The 19,958-nt window shown below is 39.9% G+C and overlaps 1 protein-coding gene across 23 annotated transcripts in view; it reads right to left on the bottom strand.

Moving 5' to 3' along the window:
• CARF (calcium responsive transcription factor) overlaps positions 1–19,958 on the bottom strand; it is an 88,113-nt gene that overhangs the window by 59,617 nt on the left and 8,538 nt on the right. For 2 of the 23 annotated variants that reach the window (XM_054549013.2, XM_054549023.2), the window contains exon 3: positions 16,161–16,219. The exons of 15 other annotated variants lie outside the window; for them this stretch is intronic. The gene's annotated coding sequence lies outside the window, so the exon portion shown is untranslated. Of the gene's footprint in view, positions 1–1,305; positions 1,571–4,164; positions 4,233–5,941; positions 6,040–16,160; positions 16,220–19,958 lie in introns of those variants that run through there. 6 more of the 23 variants (XM_054549014.2, XM_054549022.2, XM_054549012.2 and 3 more) reach the window with 5 other exon arrangements.

The following is a 19,958-nucleotide window of genomic DNA, read 5'->3' as shown; positions in this document are numbered from 1 at the left end:
ATTTAACAATCAGCCATGTATGGTGGTGTGGGTCTGCAGTCCCAGCTACTCAGGAGGCTGAGGTGGGAGGATCTCTTGAGTACAGGAGTCTGAGGCTGCAGTGAGCCATAATCATGCCACTGCACTCCAGCCTGGGTGACATAGTGAGACCCTGTCTCAAAAAAAAAAAAAAAAAGAAAAAAAGGCAATGGATAAGTTAAATAGATGATTAGATGCAGAAGAAATAATTATTAAATTGGAAGACAGATTTTAAAAATACCTAGACTGCATCACAGCAAAAACAGAAGATAAAATATATGACAAAGAGACTTAAAAATAAGAAAAATAGAAAGTATAGTATGCATATAAGTCTCAAAAGAATAGAAAAGAGAAAATGGAGGAGAGACAATATAGATGCTCTTAAACTTATGATGGAGTTACTATCCCGATAAACACACTATGCGTTGAAAATACCTTAAGTGGAAACTATCATAAGTTGAAAGTGCATTTTTGACTTACAGTATTTTCAGTTTACAATGGGTTTATCCAGATGTAATGCCATCAGCATCATAGGTTAAGGGGTGTACTAAATATGTATCATTTTCGCACCATCATAAAGTGGAAAATCATAAGTTGAATTAATGTAAGTCAGGGATCATCTGTATTTGAAGAGATAATGGCTGGCAATTTTTCAAAACTAAAGACATGAATCCACAGATAAAGGAAGCCTTACTTTTAAGTATTCCAAGAGAAATAAAAAGAAACCCATACTCAATGTAGTGAACGTGCAACATTCTAAAGAGGAACAGGAAAATGCAGCTGGACAGATAAGACAGACCATAAAAACACCCCTGAGCCTAGGTAACAAAAAATAGAAATTAAAGAAAGAGAGATAAGACAGACTCCCTACAGAGTACTGAAATTAGACGTACAGTGGCCTTCTTAATAGCAACATGGTAGCAGAAGTCATAGGAATAATATTTAAGGTTTTAAGAAAGTAGATTGGCCGGGTGTGGTGGTGCATGCCTGTAATCCTAGCATTTTGGGAGGCCAAGGAGGGTGGATCGCTTGAGCCCACAAGTTTGATATCAGCCTGGCAACATGGCGAAACCCCATCTCAAAAAAGAAAAAAAAGAAAAGTAACTATCAATAAACAATTGTATATGATCTAAACTATTTTTTTCTACTGTCTTACCTTCAGAATAACCAAAAAAAAAAAAAAAAAAAACCCACAAAACCCCCCATTTTTTTCAGAAAAGAGAGTGAAAGGAAGATACTTTAAGATAAAAAAAAAAAACTTAAAGTTGGCTGGGCACGGTGGCTCACCCTATAATCCCAAAACTTTTGGAGGCCGAGGCAGGTGGATCACTTGATACCAGGAGTTCAAGACCATCCTGACCAACATGGTGAAACCCTGTCTCTGCTAAAAAGAAAAAAGAAAAAAAATAAAAAAAATTAGCTGGGTGTTGTGCGCATACCTGTAACCACAGCTACTCGAGTGACTAAGGCACGAAAATTGCTTGAATCTGGGAAGTGGAGGTTGCAGTAAGCCAAGATCGTGCCTTGGCACTCTAGCCTGGGCAACAGGGCAAGACTCTGTCTCAAAAAGAATCATAATAAAAAATAAAAACAAAAAACTGAGAGTTTACAATCAACGTCTTGTATATGAAAGAAATTTCTAAACAACATACTTCATATTTGATAGCACAACAGGGTAACTACAGTCAATAATTTAATTATATTTAAAAATAATTAAAAGAGTGGCTGGGCGCGGTGGCTCACGCCTGAAATCCCAGCACTTTGGGAGGCCGAGGTGGGCGGATCACAAGGTCAAGAGATCGAGACCATCCTGGCTAACACGGTGAAACCCCGTCTCTACTAAAAATACAAAAAAATTAGCCAGGCGTGGTTTCGGGCACCTGTAGTCCCAGCTACTCGGGAAGCTGAAGCAGGAGAATGGCATGAACCTGGGAGGCGGAGTTTGCAGTGACCTGAGATTGCACCACTGCACTCCAGCCTGGGCCACAGAGCGAGAGTCCGTCTCAAAAAAAAAAATAAACAAAACTAAAAAAATTTAAAAAAAATAAAAAATAAAAAAATTAAAAAAAATAAAAATAATTAAAAGAGTATAATTGCATTGTTTATAACACAAAGGATAAATGCTTGAAGGGATGGATAAATGCTTGAGGGGATAGATACCCCATTTTACATGATATGATTATTATACATTGCATGTCAGTATCAAAACAATTCATGTACCCCATAAATATCTACAACTACTACAATTAAAACAATTTTTTTTTTTTTACAGCTGGCTGGGTGCAACGGCTCACACCTATAATCCCTGCACTTTGGGAGGCCAAGGCGGGTGGATCACCTGAGGTCAGGAGTTCGAGACCAGCCTAGCCAACAAGGTGAAACCCCATCTCTACTAAAAAGACAAAAACTAGCCAGGCGTGGTGGCACATACCTATAATTCCAGTTACTTGGGATGCTGGGGCAAGAGAATCACTTGAACCCAGGAGACACAGGTTGTAATGAGCCAAGATCACACCACTGCACTCTAGCCTGGGCAACAAGAGCAAGACTCTGTCTCAAAAAAATAATAAATAAATAAACAAATAACAATAAAAAAGGAACAGTTAAGTCATGCCATACAAGCACATTATAGAAGGGAAGAGAAAAAATATACACCAAATATAAAATATTTGGTACAGGAATTACCTCTGTATTTCTTACCTGTTAGGTAACTGAATAAAGCACATTATTTTAGCAAAAAAAAAAATACATTTCAAAAAAACAAATATTATAGCAGAAAAAAGTCTTGAGATGCTTGAAAAAATGGCAAGCAAACAAATTAATAACTCTATAAAAATCTAAATAAACATTCTCTGTATAAAATAATAATCTCAATGTTGTAATTTTGTATGTGTGTTTTAAGGACAGAAATAAAACACTATAGAACTAAAAAAATACATGTAACTCTAGAAGGTGTGATGATAGATAATATATCAATTTATAAAATACAGCAATGATAATATGCACAATATATCAAAATTTATGGGCTGCAAAAAAAGCAGTGCTCAGAGGGAAATTTAGAGCAACAGAATTGAGAGTCCAGAAATACATACCTATGGTTAAATTATTTTTGACAAGGGTGCCAAAAGCATTTGATGAGGAAAGAATACTATCTTCAACAAATGGTGCCAGGACAACTGAATAGCCACATGAAAACGAATGATGTTGAACTCCTACCTCATACTACATATGAAAAATAAAAAATGGATCAAAGAGCTGAATATAAGAACTAAAGCCATGCAATTCTTAGAAGAAAAACATAGGGGTAAATCTTCATGTCTTTGCATTTGGTGATGGTTTCTTAGATATGGCACCAATAGGACAAGTAAAAGAGAAAACAGATAAACTGGACATCATCAAAATAAAAATTTTTGTACAAAGGTCACCATGACAAGAGTTAAAAGACAACCCATAGATGGGAGAGAATATCTGCAAATCATATATCTGATAAGGGTCTGGAATATGTAAAGAACTCATACAATTCAACCACAAGAAGACTACAATCCAAAATAACCCAATTACAAAATGGGCAAAGGTAGAGCCCAAAGATAGATCAAGACCCTGTCTAAAAACAAACAAACAAACAAAATCCCATTATGCTAAGTGATAGAAGCCAAGCCACACACAAAAGGTCACATATTATATGAGTCTATTTATATAAAATATCCAAAACAGGTAAATCCATAGAGAAAGAAAGTAGACTGGTGGATGCCAGAGGCTTGAGGGAAGGTATAATGGACTAATGGGTACAAAATTTTATTTTGAGGTGACGAAGATGTTTTGAAACTTTACATGGCACTTTTGCAGCTTTGTGAATGAACTGTCAGTAAACTGTTCATTTTAAACGCATTAATTTTAAGTTATATGAATTTCACCTTAATTAAAAAAAATAAAATAGTACCACCAAAATGTGTGTGTACATATATATGCATGTGTATACACAAGCAGGAAAATATGAATGTGGACTAGATATTTGATATTAAGGAATTTTTCTTGGGATGTTCAGGCATTCCATGAAAAAAAGGGAAAAAAAAGGAATTTTGGGGCTGGATACAGTGGCTCACACTTATAATCCTAATACTTGGGAGGCTGAGGTGGGAGGATTACCTGAGAATAGGAATTCCAGACCAGCACGGGAGTTCAAGACCAGCCTGAGATTGCATTTCTACAAGAAACTTAATAAAAACAAATTAGCTGGGTATGGTGGCACATGTCTGTAGTCGTAATTATTTGGGAGGCTGAGGTGGGAGGATGGCACGAGCCCAGGAGTCTGAGGCTGCAGTAAGCTGTGACGGTACCACTGCAATTCAGCGTGTGCAACAGAGTGAGACTCTGTCTCTAAAGAAAGTATTTTTGGTGTTTTTAGGTATGTGAATGGTATGATAATATTAATACTTATAGATACAATTATTAGAATGTCCAGGATTTGTTTAAAAAATATCAAAGTCAGGCTGAGCATGGTGACTCACGTGTCTAATCCCAGCACTCTGTGAGGCACAGGTGGGTGGATCACCAGAACCCAGGAGTTTGACACCAGCCTGGGCAACATAACAAGACCCTGTTTCTACTAAAGATCAAAAAAATTAGCTGGGCATGGTGGTGTGTGCCTGTAGTCCCAGCTTCTCGGCAAGCTGAGGCAGGAAATCACTTGAGCCCAGGAGCTGTGATTGTGCCACTGCACTGCAACCTGTGTGACAAAATGAGACCTTGTCTCAAGAAAGTAAATAAATACCAAAGTCAGAGAAAAGGGTACAATTGATAGAGAAATAAATAAAACAAGATTGGTCATACACTGATAATTGTACACTGGATTCATTTACTATTCTACTAATATATATATATAAAAATACATATTATATATATTATATATGTAAAATATTCTACTATTCTACTAATATATAAATATATAATATACAAATATATAATATATAAATATATTAGTATAGTAAATGAATATATATTATATATTATATATAATGTATATTTATAAAATTTATATTTATATTTAAATATATACAGGAGTATATATAATTATATAGTATATATAATATATTTAAAAAAACATATATAATATATAATATAAATATAAAATATTTATAAATATAAATAAATATAAATATAAAATATAATATAAATATAAATATATTATATAATATATAATATTATATATTACATTATATATAATATATAAAATATATATAATATATAATTATATATATTATAATTGTATATAATTATATAATATATAATTATAATATATTTTATAATTTATTATCATATATATTTATATTTATAAATATTTATAAACATAAATATAAATATATTATAAAATTTATAAATATATATATAAATATAAATATATTTTAAATAATTATATATAATTATATATAATATGTATTTTTTTTGAGACAAGGTCTCACTCTGGCCCTCAGGCTGGGGTGCAGTGGAGCAATGTCAGTTCACTGCAACCTCTACCTCCCCAGTTCAAGCGATTCTCCCACCTCAGCTTCCCAAGTAACTGGGAATACTGGCGCACACCACTACACCCAGCTAATTTTCGTACTGTTTGGTAGAGATGGGGTTTCACCATGTTGGCCAGGCTGGTGTCGAACTCCTGACTTCAAGTGATCTGCCCACCTTGGCTTCCCAAAGTGCTGGGATTACAGACGTGAGTCACTGTGCCCAGCCTACTCCTGTATATTTTTGAAATTTCCCTTTAAAAACTTTTAGGCCAGGTGCAGTGGCTCACGCTTGTAATTCTAGCACTTTGGGAGGCCAAGGCAGGCAGACTGCTTGATCCCAGGAATTCCAGACGAGCCCAGGCAACATGTTGAAACCCTGTCTCTACACACACACAAAATTAGCCAGGTGTGGTGGCCCTCACCTGCAGTCCCAGGTAATCAGATGGCTGAGGTAGGAGGATCACTTGATCCTGGGAGGTCAAGACTGCAGTCAGCTGTGATCATAGCACGGCACTCCAGCCTAGGTGACAAAGCAAGACCTTGTCTCAAAAAACAATCAAACAGCAACAAGAAAAACCAACTTTTAAAAAAGTGGATAGAATTTAGGGCCAAATTGACAAATGTATTATCATAGTGCAAGATCTCATGATAATTATCTCAGCCAAGTTAAGGAAACAGAACAAGCTTGAATTACTGGACATATTTAAAATTCATTCCAAACAATTAAAGAACATATGTTCCTCTCAAATTCACATGGAACTGCAAATACTAGATCTGAACCATAAAGAACATATCATGTATCAAAACTTGTGACATACAGCTAATATAAAATTTCAAGGGAAATTTATAGCCTTTAAACTAAGCTTGTCCAACCTGTGGCCCGTGGTGTGGCTCAGGATGACTTAAAATGCAGCCCAACACAAATTCATAAACTTTCTTAAAACATTATGAGATTTTTTTTTTTTTTTTGCAATTTTTTTTTAACTCATCAGCTAACATTAGTGTATTTTATGTGTGGCCCAAGACAATTCATCTTTTTCCAGTGTGGCCCAGGGAAGCCAAAAGATTGGACACCGCTTCTTTAAACCCTCATATTAGGAAAGAAAGCTGTGTTCCCTGTTTGTATAGTGGTGTGTAAATTTAAAAAGAAAAGAAAGGAAAGAAAAGAAGACTGTGGTCAAAGGAAACAAAATTTCAATTAGGAGGAATAAGTTCATAGTGACTACAGTTAATAGCAATATATTGTAGTCAGGTTACATCAGCAAGATGGCCCACTAGAAGTCCCTAGCATTCATTTCCCTCACAAAGACAATCAAAACAATGAATAAACAACTACATTTTAACAAAAATAATTGAGGGAGAGCATTGACGAGCACAGAAACTCGGGATGGCCATATAGAGAATGGAAGGAAGCATCCGGCCTCCACCACCCAATCCCCCAACTGGGAAGAGCTAGGAACCAGGAAGAACTCCCTGCAGCAAGGAGGGAAGCAAGAGGATTCCAGTAACCAACCCTACCAACAGACCTCACCACTGAGGTTCCCTGCAGTCTTCACAGGCACCAAGCCCAGCTGAGGAAGCTCTCTGGAGTCCACACTGCTGTGCTGCCCCGAGAGAAGAAACCGACACTGTGTCCCAAGCACTGTAGTTCATGTAGCTACTGTGCTATGTCATCTTGGAATCCAAACTACGGCTGGAGTGTGTCTTGCTCCAGGGCTGAGTAGCCACAGTTCCCCTTTATCCCTGAGGCTAAGCCAAGACTGAACCACACTAGCCCAGTGGCCCAACATCCCCAAATTGAGCTGCAAACAGCTGTTATACCCTTGTACAGGGGTCAGGGGAAGCAGAGGTGGAGCCACCCCACCTACCCCTCCTATCACTCCCTCAGGCCAGAGCTGAAGCAGTATCCTGCCTCCTAGGGAAACAGTACCTTAGCTGCTCAGAGCAGTCACGCCTCTCCAGTGCATAAGGTGAAGCAACTACCCACATTCCAGGAAATGATGCCTGGGCCTCCCAGAACAGTCATGCCCCCCAGGCTTAAGCTGAAGCAGCAAACGGGCCCATGGAGAACTGGTGCTGTGGCCAAGTTGAGCAGCTGCCCATCCCAGGGCTGAGCTGACAGTATCATGTGTCCTAGGGAAACACAGCAGTGGTTGAGCTGAGACACTCTGCCCTACAGACCAAACTTATCTAGTAGTCATCTTACCTAGAGCTGGACTAGCCCCCTAGAGTCTGAGCTGCTAAGACACCCTTCTCCGTAGGGAGTGCAGTCATTGCTATGCTGTTCTCTACACCCCCAGGGCCTAAACAACAGCTGTACTCCACCATTCTGGGGCACTTGCTGCTGCTGCTGCTGCTGCAACTGGCCTCACAGAGTCTGAGATATTGCCAAGTTCCCAGGGACTATAGTTACTATTACACAGTGCTTTATCCCCTTGGAACTTGAGTTACCACCGAGCCCTATTGGCTCATGTTCCCAAACTGTAGCTGTACCCTGCTCCCAAACCTCCAGGGTATCCCCTCCATTCCCCTAGGCTTGGGCCAGTTCTGTGCCCTGCCTCTCAGAGGTAGAATCACAGCTACAACCTAGCTCGCTGGGCCTGAGCTGCTAGAGGGTATCTGAGAGTCACAGATCCTAGCTCTGTGGTCAATCTACATCCAACTCTGCCACAGAGTGCTAACCTGTACCCCAAAACTCAGGTGCCATAATAGGTTTGTGAGACCCTGATATGGTCTGGATCCATGTTCCCACCCAAATCTCATGTTCAATTATAATCCCCAATGTTGGAGGTGGGACCTGGTGGGAGGTGATTGGATCATGGTGGAGGTTTCTCATGGTTTAACGTCATCTGCCCGGAGCTCTCCTTGAGATAGTGAGATCTGGTTGTTTAAAAGTGTGTGGCACTTCCCCACTCTTTCTCTTCCTCCTGCTCCTGCCATGTGAAATGCTGGTTCCCCCTTTGCCTTCCACCATTACTGGAAGCTTCCTGAGGCCTTCCCAAAAGAAGCCACAGTACTTCCTGTACAGCCTGCAGAACTATGAACCAATTAAACCTCTTTTCTTTATAAATTACTCGGTCTCAAGTATTTGTTTATATCACTGCAAGAACAGACTAATACAGACCCTGTGCCTAGCACCAGTACCTGGAACCCAGCGCTACTGTAGCTACTTGTAGGCTATTCAGACCTGACACCTAGGTTAAGTCTTCCCTTTGGGGAGAAAATTAGAATAGGAGTACCCCAAAAGCCTTTGACACCAAGGACACTAACAACCTATGCTGCCATTGTCACTGCCACAAACTTCTACAGACTAGGCCACTGAGCACCCAGTTATTGCTGACGTTGAATGCAGCTGAAGAAGCTGCATGGAAACTATACCACTGCTCCTATCCACAAACAGACACTACACCCTTCCTGACTGGCACGATAAAACCCAACTGCAGGTGAACGTCTTTCTCTACAAAGCTACTCTAGAAAGTTTAGAAAAGGCAATTGTTCCACCAAATAAACAGACATTGACACAGAAACACAAGGAAGTATGACGCTACCAAAGGAACATAATACAGCTGACCCTCAAACAATGCAGGAATTGGGGTACCAACTGCTCACACGGTCAAAAATGTGTGTATAACTTTTGACTGCCCAAAGGCTTAACTACTAATAGCTTACTATTGGCTAGAAGCCTTACCAATAACATAAACAGTCAATTAACATATAGTTTTATGTTATATGTATTATATACTGTATTCTTATAATTAAGTTAGCTAAATAAAAGTTTATGAAGAAAGTCATGGCCGGGCGAAGTGGCTCACGCCTGTAATCCCAGCACTTTGGGAGGCCGAGGCAGGCGGATCACCTAAGGTCGAGAGATCGAGACCAGCCTGGCCAACATGGAGAAACCCATCTCTACTAAAAATATGAAATTAGCCGGGCATGGTGGCACATGCCTGTAAACCCAGCTACTCAGGAAGCTGAGGCAGAAGAATCGCTTGAATCGGGGGCGGAGGTTGCGGTGAGCCAAGATTGCACCATTGCACTCCAGCCTGGGCAACAAGAGTGAAACTCCTTCGCCAAAAAAAAAAAAAAAAAAAAAAAAGAAAAGAAAGTCATAAGGAAGAGAAAATGTATTTACTAATCATTAAGGGGAAGTGGATCATCTTAAAAGTATTCATCCTCATCATCTAAATATAAGTTGAATAGGCTAACGGAGAGGAAGAAGAGGAGGGGTTGGTCCCACTGTCTCAGGGATGGTAGAGGCTGAAGAAAATCTGAGTACAGGACCTGTGCAGTTTAAACCCATGTTGATCAAGGGAGTTGTAACTCTCTAGTAACAGGTTCTAATGACAAAAAGGCAACGAGTTGCCAAAATTTTTCAAAACAATGATCTTAAACTTAACAAGAAACAAGAAAATACAAATAGATAATTCAATGAAATCAGGAAAATAACTCACAATATGAACAAAAAATTCAACAAAGAGATATAAATAATAAAAAGAACAAAACAAAAATCCTGCTGCTGAAGGATTCAATGAATGAAATAAATACAATAGAGAGCTTCAATAGCAGACTTGATCAAGCAGAGAGAATTTCTGAACTTGGACATAGGTCATTTGAAATTACCCAGAGAGAGAAAAGAAGGAAATAACGATGAAAATGAACAAAGAAAGTCTATAAGAATTATGGGATACCATTAAATACTGTAAAACACTGAACGAGGCCAGGTGTGGTGGCTCAGGCCTGTAATCCCAGTACTTTGGAAAGCCGAGGCAGGCGGATGACTTGGGGTCAGGAGTTGAGACAGGCCTGGCCAACATGGTGAAACCCTGTGTCTACTAAAAATACAAAAATTAGGCAGACATGGTGATGCACAACTATAATTCCGGCTATTCAGGAGGCTAAGGCATGAGAATCGCTTGAGCCCAGGAGGCGGAGGTTGGAGTGAGCCAAGATCGAGCCAGTGCACTCCAGCCTGGGAGACAGATTGAGGCCCTGTTTCAAAACAAAACAAAACAAAACCCCCCACACACATTGAATGAAATAAATTGGAGAACACACACAAAAAATGGAAAGACATCGCATTTACGGATTGGAATAATTAATATTGTGAAAATGACCACACTACCAAAGGCGATCAACACATTCACTGCAATCCTTATAAAAATACCAAGGAGCTGCGTACAATGGCACACATCTATGGTCCCAGCTACTCAGAAGGCTGAGGCAGGAGGATTGCTTGAGCCCAGAATTCCAAGGCCAGTCTGGGTAATGTAGCAAGACCCTATCTCTTAAAAAACAAAACAACAACAACAAAAAAACCCTGAAATCCCAATGATAGTCTTCACATAAATAGAAACAACAAAAACCTTAAAATTTGTATGGAACCACAAAAGACCTTGACTAGCCAAAGCAACCCTAAGCAAAAAGAACAAAGCTAGAAGCATCATACTATCTGGCTTCAGAATACATTACAAAGTTATATAACCAAAACATCACAGTACTGGCATAAAAACAGACACACCAACGGAAGAGAACAGAAAATAAACAAACAAAATCTACGCACTTACAGCCAACTGATTTTCAACACAGGTACCAAGAATATTCACTGGGGAAGGGACAGTCCCTTTGATAAAAGGTCCTGGGAAAACTGGCTATCTGTATGCAGTAAAATGAAAGCAGACCCCTAGCTCTCACCATATATAAAAACCAACTAAAAATGGATTAAAGACTTAAATATGAGACCTGGAACTATAAAACTACCAGAAGAAAACACAGGGGTAACGCTTCAGGACATTGGTCTAGGCAAAGATTTTATGGCTAAGACCTCAAAAGCAAAAATAGACAAATGGATTTGTATCAAACTAAAAAGCTTTTGTACAGCAAACTAAACAAGCAACAGAATGAAGAGACAACCTGCAGAGTGGAAGAAAATATTTGCAAACTATTCAACAAAGGATTAATAAATAATTTCATTTAGAAATGGACAAATGAGCTGAACAGACATCCCTCAAAAGAAGATATACAGGCCAGGCGTGGTGGCTCACACCTGTAATCCCCACATTTTGGGAGGCTGAGGCTGGAGGACTGCCTGAGGTCAGGAGTTTGAGACCAGCCTAGACAACATGGTGAAACCCTGTCTCTACAAAAACACAAAAAATTAGCCAGGGATGGTGGCACAGACCCGTGGTCCTAGCTGCTCGCACCTAAGCCCGGGAGATTGAGGCTGCAGTGAGCTGAGATTGAGCCACTGCACTCCGGCCTGGACGATAGAATGAGACCCTGTCTCATGAAGAAGACATATGAATGGTCAATGGGTATGTATCTTAAAAAAAAAAAAAATCTCTAAGAATCGGGTAAATACAAATCAAAATCACAATGAGCTATCATCTCACCTCGGTTAGAGCGGCTATTATCAAAAAGACAAAAAATAACAAATGCTGGCAAGGATTTGGAGAAAAGGGAACTCATACATTGTTGGTGTAAATTAGTACAGCCATTATGAAAAACAGTATAGAGATTACTCAAAAAATGAAAAATAGACTACCATATGATGCAGCAATTCCACTAATGGGTAAATATCCAAAGGAAAGGAAATCAGTAAGTCAAGGAGAAAGCTGCACTCCCATGTTTATTACATCATTATTCCACAATGGTCAAGATATGGAATCAACCTAAGTGTCCATAAACAGACAAACTGGTAAAGAAAATGTGGTATATATACACAATAGAATACTATTTAGCCATAAAAAAGAATGAAATTCTGTCATTCACAGCAACATAGATGAGCTTAGAGGACATTATGTTCGAGAAATAAGCCAGGCACAGAAAGACAAATACTGCATGTTCTCACTCATGTGTAAAGTTAAAAGGTTGATTTCATAGAAGTAGGGAGTAGAATAATGGTTACTAGAGGTGGGAAAGGGTAGGGGAGGGAAGGGAACAGACAAACGGTTGATGGTTACAAAAGTACAGCTAGGACAGAGTGTGGTTGCTCATGCCTGTAATCCTAGCATTTTGGGAGGTCAAGCTTGACCCCAGGCAACCTGGACAACATAGTGAGACCCCATCTCTACCAAATATAGTAATTAAAAAATTAACTGGGCATGGTGGTGTACACCTGTAGTCCTAGCTACTCAGGAGGCTTAGGTGAGGATTGCTTGAACCTGGGAGATCAAGGCTGCAGGGAGTTGTGATGATGCCGCTGCACTCCAGCCTAGGGAACAAGAGTGAGACCCTGTCTCAAAAAAAAAAAAAAAAAAAAAAAAAGACAGCTAGATAGGAGGAATAAGTTCTAGTGTTCTATAGCACTATAGGGTGACTATAATTAACAATATATCATATATTTTCAAATAGCTAGAAGAGCAGATTTTGAATGGTCCCAATACAAAGAAATGAAAAATGTTTGAGATGATGAATATGCTAACTATCCTGATTTGATCATTACACATTTTATACATGTATCAAAATATCACACTATACCCCATTAACTTATACAATTATGTGTCAATTAAAAATAATGAAAGAAAAAAAGCCAAAAACCCCACAATATATTATATACTTGAAAACTGCTGCAAGAATAGATTTTAAATATTCTCACCACAAAAAAAGTATACAAGTAATACATGTTAATTAGCCTGCTCTAACCCATCCAGGATATATACATACATCATGTTGTATATCATCAATATACACAATTTTTGTCAATTAAAAATATTTTTTAAAACATGCTTTTATGGAAAAAAAAGACTGACTTAATGAACTATGTGTCCATTTTGAAAAGCCAGAAACTAAGAAATGTGAGCATATAAAAATGAAGGCCATATTAAAGGATGTAATTCAATGAAACAGAATAAAAAGACACAATGCAGATGTCAACAATGCCACAAACTGGTTTTCTATAGAGAAAGGGAAGGATAGGCCTCCAGAGAAAGAAAGAAAAAAAAAGCACAAATAAGCCAGGCACTGTGGCTCATGCCTGTAATCCCAGCACTTTGGGAAGCCGAGATGGGCGCAGTGCTTGAGCTCAGGAGTTCGAGACCAGCCACGAGCAACATGATGAAACCTTATCTCTACAAAAAAATATAAAAATTAGCTGGGCATGGTGGTGCATGCCTGTAGTCCCAGCTACTCAAGAGGCTAAGGTAGGAGGATCATCTGAGCCTGAGCTGCAGTAAGCTATGATTGCACCACTGCCCTCCAACCTGGGCGACAGAGCAAGACCCTATCTCAAAAAAATAAATATTTAGGAATAAACTTGACAAGAGATACGCAAGATATATGTATTGTAAACTACAAAACCTAGGTAGGAGAAATTAAAGAATATCTGAATGAGTGACGACATATACTGTGTCTATAAAATGGAAGACTCAATAAGATATTATATCTTCCAACTTGATCTATGTATTGTATATTATCCCAACCAAAATCCCAGTAGGCTTTTTAAAATTGAGAATCTGATTCTAAAATTCATATGGAAGTGCAAAGGTTAAACAGCCAAAACAACTTTGGAAAAGAAGACAACGTTGGAGTTCTTACACTACTACTGATTCTTAGACTTAATACAAAGATATAACAATCAAGATATTATGGTATTGGTGTAAAAATAGACAAATAGATCAATGGACAGAATAGACAATCCAGAAATTGACCCACACATTATCTGGCCAATTGCTTTTTTCTTTGGCTGAGCTAGCTGAGGCTTTATTTTGAAAAAACAATTGAACTAGGTTTTGTCTGTTTTTAAAATTTTGTTTTAACCAGAAGGCTCCCAAAGGTATAAACTGGTTTTCAGTTGCGAGCATGAAAAAGAGGGGGTCGTCTAGGAACCACCCTAGGTTCCCTTAAGGGTGGGCTGAGGTCCACAATTGGGCCTCAGGTGGGTCTCCTGTTCCTTATGCTCCCCTGCACAGTTGCCTCCCCCATAGGCTCTGGTTGGCCAGAGGAGGTAGGTAGGCTGGGAGGAGTTGCAGTGGCATTCATTGCAGGACATCAAAGGACTCAGATACTAGCTTCCCATTGTGGATCTCGATCCTCTTCACAACCATGGCCCTGAAGGAGCTGGTGCAGCTGAAGGAGGTGAAGCCCCTGCCAGAATCTAAGCTGGATTGGAAGGGGCCCTAGGTCATACTTGTGGCCAAAACTTCTGAGGTCCCCGCAGGCCGAGCTCAGCCCCTTGAGTAGCCACTGTGGTTTTTGTACGGATACTCATGTTCTGCATCCCAGACTCCACCTGGCTCTCCTTGCCTTTCAGCAGCTTCTTGTAAGTGGAGATCTTGATGTCCATGGCCAGTTTAACATTCACCAGCTCCTGTTACTCAAGCAGCTGACAGGCCATGTTTTGCTTGGCTCTCTGCAGGGTGGCTTCCAGCTTGGCACTGGCATCCTTAATGGCCAGCTCCCCTGCTACTCAGCATCTGGGATGGCAGCCTTCAAGGAAGCCCTCTGGCCTTTGAGGCCCTCATTCTCAGCCTGAAGCAAGCTGATGTTCTGGTTCATCTTAGAGATCTGTCTTCATGTGACGCAGGTCATCCTTGGCTTCCCAGGCAGCGTCTGCAGCAACTCACACTTGATCATATTCCTAATACTCCTCGTACATGCTTTCAGTTTCAGCTCAGCTGCAGCCGGTGATCTCCTCATACTGGGCACGGACCTCGGCAAGGATGCCATTTAAATCGAGGGAGTGGCTGTTGTCCATGGACAGGACCAGGGATGTGTCCAAGAACTGGGACTATAGCTCACAGATCTCCTCTTCATACAGCTGAATGAGGAAGTTGATCTTGTCAGTCAGCTCTTCCAGGTGAGATTCCAGCTTTACCTTGTTCATGTAAGCTACATTCATATCCTTCTTGATGAGGACAAATTCATTCTCCATCTCTGTAGGCTTGGTTATTTAAACTTCACACTCCTGATAGTCCTCCACTGGTCCCTCCATGTTGCCAAGTTCTGCCTCCAGCTTCAGCTGCTCCTGGCTCAGTGTGTCCAGTTGCTGCTTTAGGTTGTTGATGTAGCTCTCAAACATGCTGTCCATGTCGCTCCAAGCTACCTTTTGCTGCTGCAAAAGTATCCACTTGGTCTCCAGTATCTTGTTCTGCTGCTCCAGGAAGGGCACCTTCTCAATGAAGGGGGCAAACTTGTTGAGGGTCTTGATCTGCAATTTCTCCTGGGTGCATACAGCCTGGGTGTTGGTGTGCACATCCAGCTTAAGGGGACTTGGGAGGCTCTGGGTCACTGTGGCAGCTGTGATGCTCCTCCATACCACCAGACCTGGCATAGCCTCCCCTGAGACCCATGCCAGTGTCCAGGCCACCCCGGAAGCTGCTACGGTTGCCCATCCAGGAGAAGCTCAAGGAGTTGATGCAGACATCTGGCCCACTCTTGTATAAGCAGCTGCCAAGGGCCTAGGGACCAGAAGTGGATACCTTGTAGGACTTCTGGGTCACCCTGATAGATATGGTGGAGGATGGAGTACAGGCTAGCAGGCTGAACTGGACAGATTCGAGATGGAGCTGAGAAGCTATTTCTAGGTGGTAGTCAATTGCTTTTTGACAAATATATCAATACATCAAGAGAAAAATGACACTTTTTAACTAATGGTGCTAAAACAACTAAATAGCCATATGTAAAACAATAAACCTTGACCCTTACCTCACACCAGATAGCAAATCAACTTGAAATGGATCACAGACTATCAAATGATAAAACTTCTAGAAGAAAACACAGGAGAAAATCTTTGTACCCTTGGACTTGGCAAAGATATATTAAACATGAAACAAACAGCACAAAATATAAAAGAAAAAAATCTACAAATTGGACTTTGTCAAAATTTAAAATGTGTTCTCATTACAGATGGGAAAAAATATTTATAAAACATGTACCTGACAAAGACCTTATATTCAAACTCTAAAGAACTTTTACAACTCAGTAAGACAACTCAACTAAAAAAACTGGCAAGATGTTTGAAGATACAACTTCACTAAAGAAGGTATATAGCTAGCAAGTAAGCACACAAAAAGATGCTGATCAGCATTAGTCATTAGGGAAACAAAAATTAACATCACATTAGATTTAAGTCCTTAATCCATCTTGAGTTGATTTTTGTATAAGGTGAGAGATGAGGATCCAGTTTCATTCCCCTACATGTGGCTAGCCAATTACCCCAGCACTATCTGTTGAATAGGGTGTCATTTCACCACTTGAAGGTTTTGTTTGCTTTGTCAAAAATCAGTTGGCTGTATGTATGTGGGTTTATTTCTGGGTTCTCTATTCTGTTCCATTGGTCTATGTATCTATTTTTATACCAGTATCATGCTGTTTTGGTGAGTACAGCCTTATAGTATAGTTCGAAATCAGGTAATGTAATGCCTCCAGATTTGTTCTTTTTGCTTTGTCTTGCTTTGGCTATGCAGGCTCTTTTTTAGTTCCACATGAATTTTAGGATTGTTTTTTCTAATTCTGTGAAGAATGATGGTGGTATTTTGATGGGAATTGCATTACATTTCTAGATTGCTTTTGGCAGTATGGTCATTTTCACAATACTGATTCTACCCATCCATGAACATGGGATATGTTTCCATTTGTATATGTTGTCTAGGTTTCAGCAGTGTTTTGTAGTTTTCCTTGCAGAGGTGTTTCACCTCCTTGGTTAGGTATATTCCTAAGTATTTTACTTTTTTTGCAGCTATTGTAACAGGGGTTGAGTTCCTGATTTCATTCTCAGCTTGGCTGCTGTTGGCGTCCAGGAGAGATACTGCACAAAATTAATTGTGTACCTTAATTTTGTATCCGGAAACTTTGCTGAATTCTTTATTTTTTGTTTTTTGAGATGGAGTTTCACTCTTTTGCCCAGGCTGGAGTGCAATGGCCGTGATCTCGGCTCATGGCAACCTCTGCCTCCCGGGTTCAAGCGATTCTCCTGCCTCAGCCTCCCAAGTAGCTGGGATTACAGGCATGCACCACCACACCTGGCTAATTTTGTATTTTTAGTAGAGATGGGGTTTCACCACGTTATGTTGGTCAGGCTGGTCTCAAACTCCCGACCTCAGGGGATCCGCCCACCTCAGCCTCCCAAAGTGCTGGGATTACAGGCGTGAGCCACCTCACCTGGCCTTCTTTGCTGAATTCTTTGATCAGTTCTAGGAGCTTTCTGGAGGAGCCTTTAGAGTTTTCTAGGTAAACAATCATATCATCTGCAAACAGTGACAGTTTGACTTCCTCTTTACCAACTGGGATGCTCTTTTATTTCTTTTTTCTTTTTTGAGACAGAGTCTCACTCTGTCACCCAGGCTGGAGTGCAGTGGTGAGATCTTAATCTCAGCTCACTGCAACCTTCACCTACCGGGTTCAAGTGATTCTCATGCCTCAGCCTCCCAAGTAGCTAGGATTACAGGAGCCTGCCACCACACCCAGCTAAATTTTTTGTATTTTTAGAAGAGAAGAGGTTTCCACACGTTGACCAGGCTTGTCTCAAACTCTGGACCTAAGGTGATCCACCCACCTTGACTTCCCAAAGTGCTGGGATTATAGGCGTGAGCCATAGCAACTGGCCTAGATGCTCTTTATTTCTTTCTCTTATCTGACTGCTCTGGCTAGTAGGACTTCCAGTACTATGTTAAAGATGAGTGGTGAGAGTGGGTATCCTTTTCTTGTTCCAGGCCAGGCTGGTAGCTCATGCCTGTAATCCCATCACTTTGGGAGGCTGGGGAAGGCAGGTCACTTGAATCCAGGAGTTCAAGACCAACCTGGGTGACATAGTGAGACCCCCATCTCTACAAAAAAAAATTTAAAAATTAGCTGGGTGTGGTGGCATGTGTCTGTGGTCCCAGCTACTTAGAAAGCTGAGGTGGGGGGATTGCCTGAGCCCAGGAGGTTGAGGCTGCAGTGAACCATGATCATGACAGGGCAAGACCCTGTCTCAAAAGATTAAAAATTTCTTTTTAAGGGCTCGGTGTGGTGACTAATCCCTGTAATCCTAGCACTTTGGGAAGCCAAGGTGGAAGAATGGCTTGAAGCCAGAGTTTAAGATCAGACTGGGCAATATAATGAGATTCTGTCTCTATTGAAAAAAAAAAAAAATCAGCCAGGCATGGTGGTGTGTGCCTATAGTCCCTATAGCTTCTTGGGAAGATGAAGTGGGAGGATTGGTTGAGCTCAGAAGTTTGAGGCTACAGTGAGTCATAATCATGCCACTGCACTCCAGCCTGGGTGACAGAGTGAGACCCCATCTCAGGAAAAAAAATTTTTCAATAAATTTTTAAGTTTTATTGTTTATGTCATTAAAACAAATATATGTTAATATAGCAACATCAGAAAGTTAAAGTCACTTATAATTTTACAGAAATCACTACTGACATTTTTGCATATTCTTCCAGATTTTTTCTAAGCATATGTATTTATAAGCAGATATTCATTCACAAAATGAATTATTACTACACATCCAAGTGACTGTTCTATGTGCTGGAGATACAAGGATGATCAAGACATTTAAAGTCTCTATGTATAAAATTTATATTCTGTGTGTTTTATAACTATATCTGAATTTTTAAAATCAGGTTTATTTCATGATATCACAGAGGAACTGAACATTTTAAGTGAACTCATGTTTGCTAATTAAATAACACAATTATGGAAAATGCAAAAGAAACTGACCTGAATATAGAGATTTAATTTAATACAAAGCCGTCTGATGGCAAGGTAATAGAAATTTCTTCAATTTACTGAGGTGTTTACATAGATCTAAAATTTTCTGGAATTAAAGAACTTTGGGCCAGGTGCGGTGGCTCACACCTGTAATCCCAGCCAGCATTTGGGAGGCCAAGGCAGGCGGATCACAAGGTCAGGAGGTCGAGACCATCCTGGCTAACATGGTGAAACCCTGTCTCTACCAAAAATACAAAAAATGAGCCGGGCACGGTGGCACGCACTTGTAGTCCCAGCTACCTGGGAGGCTGAGGTAGGAGAATTGCTTGAACCTGGGAGGCGGAGGTTGCAGTGAGCTGAGATTGCGCCACTACACTCCAGCCTGGGCGACAGAGCAAGACTCTGTCTCAAAAAATATAATAATAACACTAAGATTTTATGTTTCTAAGAGTTGATTATCCTGATTTTTAAAATTCATTTAACTATTATTTATTGACTGACTTCCAATGTGCACTACACAGAAATACAAAAGAACTCTATTAAAACAGGAAACTTTTTACAAAGTTAGATTCAACTGCAAATAAGGTCCTATTGAGGGGCTTATTAAAAATGAAATATCTATTAGGAATATAACTTTTTAAAAATTTATCTTTTTCTTGCTTTTTTCCTATTAGGAATACAATTTACTATTCTAAAGTAAATTGTCAAGAATACGATTTAAATACAGTTTAGTTTTCTTTTTCTTTCTTTCCCTTTTTTTTTTTCCAGACGGAGTTTCACTCTTGTTGCCCAGGCTGGAGTGCAATG

The sequence above is a fragment of the Pongo abelii genome, chromosome 11 (genome assembly GCF_028885655.2).
Source record: "Pongo abelii isolate AG06213 chromosome 11, NHGRI_mPonAbe1-v2.0_pri, whole genome shotgun sequence".
In the NCBI taxonomy this organism is placed as follows: Eukaryota; Metazoa; Chordata; class Mammalia; order Primates; family Hominidae; genus Pongo; species Pongo abelii.
This window is presented reverse-complemented; position numbering and strand designations above follow the sequence as displayed.